General features: G+C 43.4%; 1 long non-coding RNA gene across 1 annotated transcript in view; it reads left to right on the top strand.

The window, feature by feature from the left end:
* LOC131696304 (uncharacterized) overlaps positions 1-10,781 on the top strand; it is a 10,831-nt gene extending 50 nt beyond the window's left edge. Inside the window, exons 1-3 of the long non-coding RNA XR_009306741.1 lie at positions 1-74; positions 6,441-6,765; positions 10,332-10,781. The exon at positions 1-74 is cut by the window's left edge and continues 50 nt beyond it. This is a non-coding gene — a long non-coding RNA (uncharacterized LOC131696304). The remainder of the gene's footprint in view (positions 75-6,440; positions 6,766-10,331) is intronic.
* Positions 10,782-10,986: the final 205 nt, after the last annotated feature.

Raw genomic sequence — 10,986 nt, forward strand, 5'->3', positions numbered from 1 at the left:
TAACGTTTTGAATTGACCAAAATGAGTGGTGTCATGTGCTTCCTGTAGTAATTGGTTTCTTTCCTGCATTGGTGGTAAGTATTTCCATGCAAAATTCACGTCTCCTAGTTTTGAAGTTACCAGCTTATAGATTTTGACTTTTACCACTTTGAAGTCCTTAAATTTACTTCCATCCTGCGAAATGCTTTGCTTCAGGTTATCATAGTCTATGTCCTTAATCGAAACCGATTTTTTTTTTATTATTCAATTCGTTTATTTGATAGGCACAAATGCGTTAGCTTGGCGGTGCCAAATTCTTTTGTTTTTTACATTTTGGATATCTTAAAACTAGGATGTTACAATGTTGAAATATTTTTTTATACAAGAAAAACAAAGTTTACAGCTATCTTAAGACTAGAAATAAGATTCAATATACAAGAGAGGGCCAAAAGATTTTTTTATGAAAATTTTTAAAACAAGGGGTTCAGTTTGCTATACAAGAGGGGGAGTAATAGTATTTTACGAAATATTTTACAGTTATCTTAAAACTAACAAAAAGTGGAACAAATATTTATGAGAAATTTCACAGATATCTTAAAACTAGGGATACAATTCTATTTACAAGATGGAGGACAAGAGTTTCAATAAAGAGTAAAAATTACAGCTATCTTAAAACTAGGAATACAGAAATCAAATTTGATTTTTTAACGAAGACTTATGCTTGGTCAAGACATTTCAGAGGGGGGCGTATTTCCACATCAGTGTAGCAGCAGGTGTATCGAGGACAGGGGAGAGAAGACGTATATGGTGACAGGGAAAGAAGAGCAAAACTTGCAACTATCGCGCAAACGGGAGATCAGCGAAACAAATTTGCGCCTCAGTCTAGTAAGTCGTCGAGTACCGGGTTGGCGGATGGTATTCTTCGGACCCGCGGGGAGTCCTTCAAAAGTCATCGGACATCGAGTCGCTCTCGCTTCAGTTTCCTTCTATGCAGGCGTAGTGGTAAAGGCGACGGCGGTTACATAGTGGCACTCTGCAGCTGATCGGTTCCACAAAGCAAGAGGAAATTTCTAAAAACAAGAAATAAAAGAGAGGGGCTAAATTGGGATATTTATCGTTTTAATGAAATTGTAAATAAGGGACATATAGGGGAGATCGCGATTTGCCAGCATATCCCGGACTGGGACATTGGGTGGTCTACCTCGGGCCCGAAGGGAATCCTTTAACGGAGACCTGGCGTCACAATACTCGGCACAAACCCAGACAACGTGGTCGATGTCGTGATAACCCTCGTCACAAGCGCACAGACTACTCTCCGCAAGCCCAATACGCCGCAAATGTGCATGCAACGTGTAGTGGTTAGACATCAGCCGGGACATTACACGAATAAAATCCCGACCCACATCCTTCCCCTTGAACCAAGGCTTCGTTCATACCTTCGGGATAATGGAATGTAGCCATCGTCCAAGTTCACCATTGCTCCATGAGGTTTGCCAACTGTTGAGTGTCCTCTGACGACAAATACTAAAAAATTCGTTGAAGCAGATTGGTCTTTCGTATATGTCACCATTTAATGCGCCCACCTTTGCTAATGAGTCGGCCTTTTTATTGCCCGGGATAGAGCAATGAGAGGGGACCCAAACAAAGGTAATCTGGTAAGATTTTTCAGATAACGTATACAAGGACTCCCGTATCTTCCCCAGAAAATACGGGAATTGTTTTTTGGGCTTCATCGCACGAAGAGCCTCGATAGAGCTGAGGCTGTCCGAGATGATGAAGTAGTGATCTGTGGGCAGAGTGTCGATGATCCCAAGGGTGTACTGAATAGCAGCTAATTCTGCGACGTAAACTGAAGCGAGATCATTGAGCTTGAATGAAGCGGTGATAGTATTATTGAAGATACCGAAGCCAGTGGACCCATCGAGATTCGATCCGTCAGTGTAGAACATTTTGTCACAGTCGACTTCTCGGAATTTATTATAAAATATATTGGGGATCACTTGTGGGAGTATATGGTCCGGTATTCCACGAATCTCTTCCTTCATGGATGTGTCGAAGAATACAGTAGAATCAGAAGTATCTAGAAAACGGACATGGTTGGGATTATACGAAGAAGGATTGATGCTCTGTGCCATGTAGTCGAAGTACAAGGACATAAAACGGGTTTGAGAATTAAGCTCGACGAGTCTTTCGAAGTTTTCAATCACCAACGGGTTCAAGATATCGCATCGGATGAGCAATCGATATGAGAGTTCCCAAAATCGATTTTTCAACGGGAGAACGCCCGACAGCACTTCGAGACTCATCGTATGGGTCGACTGCATGCACCCTAAGGCGATACGCAAACAACGATACTGAATTCTTTCGAGTTTGATGAAATGTATGTTCGCGGCGGAGCGAAAGCAGAAGCATCCGTATTCTATTACCGACAGTATTGTTGTTTGATACAACCTAATTAGGTCTCCTGGGTGGGCACCCCACCATGTTCCAGTTATTGTCCGGAGAAAATTGATCCTTTGTTGGCATTTTTGTTTTAAAGTCGAACCAGACCCCGAGATATTTAAATGTGAAGACCTGATTGATCGTTACACCCATGAGTAGAAGCTGGAGTTGCGCCGGCTCACGCTTCCTAGAAAAGACGACCAGCTCAGTTTTCTGCGTGGAGAACTCGATACCCAGCTGAAGAGCCCAAGCAGACAAATTGTCCAAAGTATCTTGTAATGGTTCTTGTAAATCGGCAGCTTTGAGCCCTGTAACAGAGACCACCCCGTCGTCTGCAAGTTGCCTTAGCGTGCATGAATTGGCAAGACAATCGTCAATGTCATTCACGTAAAAATTGTAGAGTAGGGGACTTAGACATGAGCCCTGGGGAAGACCCATGTAGCTAAATCGCGATGTTGTTAAATCGCCATGCGAAAAGTGCATGTGCTTTTCAGACAACAGGTTTAGCAAAAAGTTATTTAAAATTGGTGAAAGACCATGCTGGTGCAGCTTCTCTGAAAGAACATTGATAGAAACTGAGTCAAAAGCCCCTTTTATATCCAGGAAAACTGATGCTATTTGCTCTTTACTAGCATAGGCCATTTGGATTTCTGTAGAAAGCAACGCAAGGCAATCGTTCGTCCCTTTGCCTTTGCTGAAGCCAAATTGTGTATCTGACAGTAAGCCATTTGCTTCGACCCAATTGTCAAGGCGAAACAAGATCATTTTCTCGAACAACTTCCGGATACAGGAAAGCATTGCAATCGGTCGGTACGAGTTGTGGTCGGAGGCTGGTTTTCCCGGTTTTGCGATGGCGATGACCTTCACTTGCCTCCAGTCATGAGGAACAATGTTACCCTCAAGAAACTTGTTAAATAAATTCAGCAAACGCCTTTTAGCAGAATCAGGCAGATTCTTCAACAAGTTGAATTTGATTCTGTCTAACCCCGGGGCGTTATTGTTGCACGATAAGAGGGCAAGTGAGAACTCCACCATCGAAAACGGTGTTTCGTTCGCGGTATCGTGAGGAGACGCGGCGTGGTATGTTTTCTGTACCGGGACAGAGTCCGGACAGATCTTCTTGGCGAAGGCGAATATCCAGCGGTTTGAATATTCGACGTTCTCGTTAATACTATTTCGGTTACGCATACGTCGAGCCGTACCCCAAAGAGTGCTCATCGCTGTTTCTCTCTTTAACCCGTCGACGAACCGGCGCCAATAACTGCGTTTCTTGGCTTTCATCAAACACTTCATTCGCTTTTCTAGCGACGCGTACTGTCGATAGCTATCGGGTAACCCGTCGTCCCGGAAGGCTTTATACGCAGTGGACTTTTCCGCGTACAGTTCTGAGCACTCTTTGTCCCACCAAGGGGTGGGAGATCGTCCGTGGGTGTTCGCGCCCGGTACTGGTTTAGTCTGAGCTTGATTCGCACTGTCGAGAATCAAGCCAGCCAAAAACCTGTACTCTTCCTCCGGAGGAAGTTCTTGAATGGATTCGATTTTAGCGGATATCGCGGTCGCGTAACTCTTCCAATCAATGTTCCGTGTGAGGTCATATGAGACATTGATTGTTTCTAATGGTCTTGAACCGTTGGCAATTGAAATTATGATAGGCAACTGGTCGCTACCGTGGGGATCAGGGATCACCTTCCACGTGCAATCTAACTGTAGACGTTGGGCGATGTCGAGCATCGAGATAAATCCAACGCGCTTGCGCGTGTTGGTGGTGTAGGAATCCGTGTCATTTCTCCCGTGTTTAAGATGGTCATGTTGAAATTGTCGCAAAGATCTTGGATTAATGTTGATCTGTTATCATCGTGAAGACCACCCCATACCGTATCGTGCGAGTTAAAGTCTCCTAGAACTAGCCGTGGTGCCGGTAGGAATTCCGTGATATTACAAAGCGTTCGGTTCCCTACCGACGCTCTAGGGGGAATGTAGATGGAAGCAATGCTAAGGTATTTGCTTTTGATCCTTATTTCACAAGCGACAACTTCAAGAAGAATAGCACTTTTTAATCCCCAAAAGTACTCCTCCATAGGGGTTTTCTCGATCCAGACGAATTATATTAAAGTCGTGGAAGTTGAGATTTATATCGGAAGTTAACCAAGTTTCACATAATGCGAAAACATCACATTTTAAACTATTTAGTAAAAATTTAAAGGAATCGATTTTCGGGATGATACTTCTGCTGTTCCACTGTAGAACAGTGATCGAATCAGTGACCTCGTTCGATGACTTAGCCATCGAAGGATACGATCGCTGCAAGGAGGGGCCATTTAGTAGTCAACTGCTTCAAAAATGTTTGCACTATAGGGAGAAAACGTATCAGAAGGCTTTTAAGAGGATCGGTAACATTGAAAGCTGTGAAAATTAAGTCCACGATGTCAGAAAATTTCATTAGTCCATTACTGGACTGAGTGTCTGTTTGAAAAAGGGGACACTTGGGGTTTCTGGTGTCCCTGGAAGTGGTGGGTACTCCTTGTTTGAATTAAAATTTCCAAATCCGGGAGCAGATTGCTTCGGCTTTAGTGCAGCACTTCCGTTAGATTTATTAGATGTGGTTGGCGCACTCTCAGAGGAGGACACCTTGGGACCCTTACGGGGCAGTCTAGGGGAGGCAGGATTTCTCCGCTTCCTGAACTCCCCCGGGTTAACAAAAGATGTTCCCTCTTGTGGATTATCAGATTCTTGCTCAACAGGAGCCAAAAGAGCAAAGGAGTTTTCGGAAAGGACAGATGGCGAAGCATTCTTTAACATTTCTGCATAAGAGCGCTTCGAGCGTTCCTTGAGGGAGCGCTTAATTTTATCCCCGCGCTGTTTGTACGCAGGGCATGATTTAAGAGCATGCGGAGGGCCCCCGCAGTAAACACACTTTTCAGTGTCTTTGTCACAAGAGTCATCCTCATGCTCCCCACCGCACTTGCCACATCGTTTTTTATTGCCACAAAAGGTGGCTGTATGGCCCAACTGTTTGCAGTTGCTGCAGTTCATTACCCGCGGTACAAACAGGCGTACAGGCAGGCGAACCCTATCCAGAAGGACGTAATTTGGAAGAGACGATCCGGCGAAAGTCACCCGAAGCGAGGCTGATGGTATATAGGATTCTTTATCTCCAGCGAGCGTGTGCAATTTCTTGCAGTCTAATATTTTCACCGGCTTTAGTAGGGGGTTTTTAAAACAGCCAGCCCCATACTTCAGCACGTCCTCGCATGTCAAACTCGCCTCGGTTATGACCCCGTCGACCTCTACATTTACACACGGTACATACACCCTATAATGCTGCGTAAAGCGGGTACAGGAAGCAATCCCGTTTGCCTGTGCGAGGTCGCTAACAACAATTTTTAACTTATTCGCGCGAACCTTTGTAATCTGGGTCACGGCCGAGTATTGCTCTGTCAGATCACGTGATATTTTCAAAATATCAAATGATTTATTGGTGGTCCGGAAGTAAACCACAAATGGCCCAGTCGAGTTCTCTGGGTATGCTTTTAGGCGAGGGGGTTTGGTAGGAGGCTTATCAGGGGATGTTTCATCATCCATATTATCATCGGTGGGCTGACCGTCGAGGAACATTTTAGCGCGAGATCAGCACTTCGCGCAAAGAACGATAAAAAGAGCAGTAACGGAATGTATCAAGGGCAAAACAGAAAATAATAGTAGAAGGGAAACAGGTACTTATCTTTTCGATGCCGATGACCTTTGCTGGGACTGGCTGACAATACCAGCACGACACACTTTGTTTTCGAAACAAAGGCCTAGCAATCACAACTGGCTTTGACACTGCACTGAGCACTGGACACAATAAAAACTGAGCCGGGGAAGGCAACTGCAAAAGCACTAGCACACGTCTTATCCGAGCGCAAGTCGAACAACGAATGTATCGAAACCGAATTAACGGCTCTCGATAACGCGTCAGCTGTTACATTCAATGCTCCTTTTCTATATTGTAAGTCAAACTCATATTGTTGCAATTTTAGGGCCCAACGGACAAGTTTAGCTGAACCTCCCTCAGCGCTGATACGACGTAGCCAAATGAGACTCTGAACGTTAGTGACGACAGTAAATTTTGAGCCTTCGACAAAATGTCGAAACTTCTCGATGGCTAGTATTACACCAAGGCACTCCTTCTCTGTTGGTGCATATTTCCTCTGTGATGTGGACAACTTTCTGGAGAAGAACGCTACCGGGCGTCGAAGTCCGTTATGGATTTGTACCAAGACTGCACCAACAGCGACGTCGGAGGCGTCGGACTCGATGATGAACGGGAGCTGAAAATCTGGATTTGCAAGGACATTTGGTGAGGTTAGTACTGATTTTATTTTGTGGAACACCTCTTCAGCCTCAGGAGTCCACGAAACTTTTCCTTTTCCCTTTTTGAGTAGATCTGTGATTGGCGCTGTCAAATCACTAAACCTATCGATGAACTGCTTGTAAAAGCTAAACATTCCGATAAATCTGCGAGTATCCTCTGGTAATTTGGGGGTTGGATAATCCAATATTGGTTGTATTTTTGTACTATCAATTGCTAGTCCTGGGTCCGACAACGTTTACCCCAGATAACTGATTCGCTTTTGGATAAATTTTGATTTTTCCAAGCTAATCGTCAAGTTTGCTGCATTTAATCTTTCGGCGACTATTCTCAAAAGTCGTAGGTGTTCTCCAAGCGTTTTGGACGTTATGATTATGTCATCCAAATAAACATAGACGTTGGGCTCTAGGTCAAACCCAAGGACCTTGTTCATCAACCGTGTCTGGGTAATTGGCGCGCCCTTTAAGCCGAAAGGCCGGTATAAATGCTTACCGGCTCTAAATGATGTGAAATTTCGGCTACTTTCCTCGAGGGGAATTTGCAGGTATGCCTTTGACAGATCGATAACGATGAAGAATTTTGACTGTTCGATTCTTCCTAATATGCCGATCATATCTGGGAACGGATATGCCTCATTTTTCGTCACCTCGTTAATTCGTCTGCAATCGAGACAAATGCGCCATTCCCCAGACGCTTTTTTAACGGGTAGGAGTGGGTTGCACCATTCAGAACTCGACTCTTCAATCACGTCTAGTTCCTTCATGCGCTCGATTTCCTTATCCATTTCTTTTTGAATATGTGGTGAACAACGGTACTGAGGCGGTTTCTTCGGATGTGTCCCTGGAATTAGTTCGATCACATGTGACATTAAATGTGTTCTTCCAATTTTACCATCCCTGTTATTCTTCAGTATTTCCAAAATATCATTTAATTCTTTCCTTTCATTTTCCGACAACTTATGTTCTGTGGATATGCTGTTCACGTCGCTATCTATTGGTTTCTCGATTGAGGGTAATTCTAAGCTCCTATCTTCGTCCCGTTCATTCTCTTCAATGACGTGTAGTCCCGACTTTTCTATTGCAAATGTGATCGCCTTTTCGTCCCCAAAGTATTCTTCCACAATATTCAGCCTTTCGTCTTCCTTAGAGCTCCCACAATCGATTTTTCTAACCGCCTCTCTCTCCATGATCGCCGGCGCGATATTGAACACCTTCCAAAAATCCATGCCTAAAATTAATGTTCTCGAAACTTGTGGAACCAACAAAGTCAGAATAACGTTTGTTTTTCCTTGGAATGTATAGAGAACGAGAACTATTCCTTCACACGCATAGGCAGTTTCATCAGCTGTCCTTATTTTTAGATTTGTTGGATGAATTTTGAAACGATGTTTTTCAATTATTGCTCATGAGTTGATGATGCTGGCACTGGCTCCAGAATCCAGCAACGCTGTTATATCAGTTCCGAGGATATTGACCGATATTTGTGGACATCTGCTAGGCCTGATGTTTATTAGCTGCACTGTTGGTGTTTTTGGTGACATCGTAAGTGTTCCTGACGGTGAGAGATTCTTGTGAGGTTGAGCTGAAGAGTCGGAAAGAGTACTCCCTACAATCTTTCCTCCGACTCGTTTTTTGGTTGTGGGTCATCGAAAAGATGTTTATTCGGGCAATTCGAAGTAATTGCATTCATATATCCGCAGAAATGACAAAACACTTTCTTCGGTTTTTCGAAATTTCGCCAAAAATGTTCAAACTGGCGACAGTTCCAACAAAGGATATTTCCTTGACTTTCTTGGTTTTGCTTTGGAATTGTCCCTGTGTACCGCAAAACTTCAGTCGGTCTTTCCGATGGTTTCTTTGATGCAGCTTTTCCGATCGCATTTAATTCAGCTTCTTGTTCGTTATCGTTTATCCACATGTCGTCTTCAGCTTCATCTATACAATTCACCTGTGGGGGTCCACCTTTGTTGGTGAAATTATGGTACATCGATTTGTCTAGGTTGTGACAAATCGCCACTAGGTCATCTATACGGTGAATTCTATAAATGGTTAGAAAGGGTTTATAAGCGTTCCTCATGTTTTCCATTAATATTTCCAATTTTCTGCTTTCTGGTAATGGTTTGGTTAGCTGCTGGGCGAGCTTTTCAACTGCTCCTAAAAAAGCATTGAACGTTTCGTTATTACTCGATCCTTATTGGGTTGCTCAAAACGAAGCCTTAATTGATGTTTGAAATTGGTCCAGTCTGTAAATTTTTGACAAAACGTGTAGTACCATTCTTCAGCTTCTGAATTTTCTCTGAAAAAGAAATTTGCTTGACTGAGTAGTTCCTGGTCTGACACATTGTTATCTCGAGCTAAAATCTCCACTCGGTTTATGAATTGTGTTACCGTAGGGCCCCTAGAGTCCCCGCCAAAATATATTCTCCATTTATTTATAGGCACTGCCCAACGATTCCGTGGATCTACATACTGGGTTCGCCTTGGTCGAGGTCGCTCTGATGTATCTTCAACCGAAATCTGTGATGCTATTGAGTTTGCATATTCTGCCTGTTGATTTCCTGGTAGTGGATATTGAGGCTCTGGTGCCAACTCAAACGTTGATGAAGGGGGTGGTGGTGGTGGTGGCGTCACAGGGCGTGGAAATCTTGTCGGTCCATATTGCTCCTGGATCTACTGGAACTGTTGTATTGATGCTTTTCGAATTGGGCTCATCATCTCTGCCATTTGGGTCGTCAATGTCTCCTGAATATAACGGTTAATTTGTGCCTTCCATTCGTCGTCAATCTGACCTGGGGCAGTAGTCTGTTTCGATGGTCCCGCTTGGTTATTTCTTCTCGGTAATAGCGTTGGATTTGGTTGATACCCTGGACCTGGCTCGCTGATCCTTGCTAAATTTCTAGGCAAAGCCGTGCTTGATGCCAACTCCTGGATGTTGTTTCTTCTTTCCTGTGGATCAAAACCGCCAACTGCCCCTTCCCAAGTGCCATATGGGTTCGTTTGGCTCAACCTTTGCTCTCCGGGCAAGAAGCTAAGTTCCGGGTGACGGTCCATTATCTCTCCAAAACTTCTTGCAGCTCGTTGGGAATATCCTAAAACCAATTCTCCTGGCGGTAGACTGTTTCGTCTGTCTTCGGGGTTACTGTAACGATCTAAAAGCCCCTCTATTTCTAGCGTAAGTTCGTTCTTCAATCTTTGCTGTTCTCGAGTAACTACACTTATTCTTGCTCTTCTTGATCTATAATGGCGTAATCTGGTAACGTGTTTTGACTCTGGGTATGTTTGTAATAACTTAGTCAGATCTTGTATTTTCTCTTTCACGATCGGGTACTCTTGGTTTATCGACTTCACTACGTTTAATATTTTAGGTCTTGTAACTTCATCTAATAAAACCTTCTTTAGCCTTTGCCTTTTTTCTTGAAATGTGCCTTCGATAGAAAGACAGCGTAATTTCAATTCGTACTCGACATCGTCGTTAATTAAATCACTAGGATTGACAAAGTAACTATTTTGATTTTGTATATTACTCATTGGAACTTTTGTCTGTATTTTTCTCGTTTCAGATCAGAGTTGGATTAATGAAAATATTAAGAAACTATTTACCTCTAATTCTATTAGGGATACAGAAAAAAAATCACTATGTCCTATTCACTATGTAAATAAGTTTTGTTTTTATATTGATACAATTTGCTTATGTACTACCTAAACTGTAAAAATTTCCAAAATAATTCACTAAATCTCACCAATCAATTCCCGGCTAGGGTGGTATCCCTAGGGCGTTCCACCGTTAACCTACAGGGGACTAAATCGCGAAACCGACCTAGGAACGAGCGTGTACAACAACTTCCATCTCACAACCGTTCGACTTTCGTCTCATCAGGAATCGTAGCATAAAAATATACACTAATTCACATCTTAGATTTATTATTCATTACATCCTCATCCGAATTCTTGCTGTCCACGCTGCTGACGATGAATGAACTTACGTGTCTGCTGACACGTGCGGAACTTGTCGGCACATGCGTTAGTTGTGTGTCGACTGGTAGGTAGCGTTACTAGTCGCGGTGAATACGGCGGTTCTGGCTTACCGGCAGGCGGCGGGAACTACGTGGTCGATTTGATCGATTCAGTGCACAGTGGTCTCAAAGAGCAAAAAAGGGGGTTTTTTAGATTGCTTCAAAACGGTTGACTTTAGAAATATGGTGTCTTTGAGAAAGT

The sequence above is a fragment of the Topomyia yanbarensis genome, chromosome 1 (genome assembly GCF_030247195.1).
Source record: "Topomyia yanbarensis strain Yona2022 chromosome 1, ASM3024719v1, whole genome shotgun sequence".
Lineage (NCBI taxonomy): Eukaryota > Metazoa > Arthropoda > Insecta > Diptera > Culicidae > Topomyia > Topomyia yanbarensis.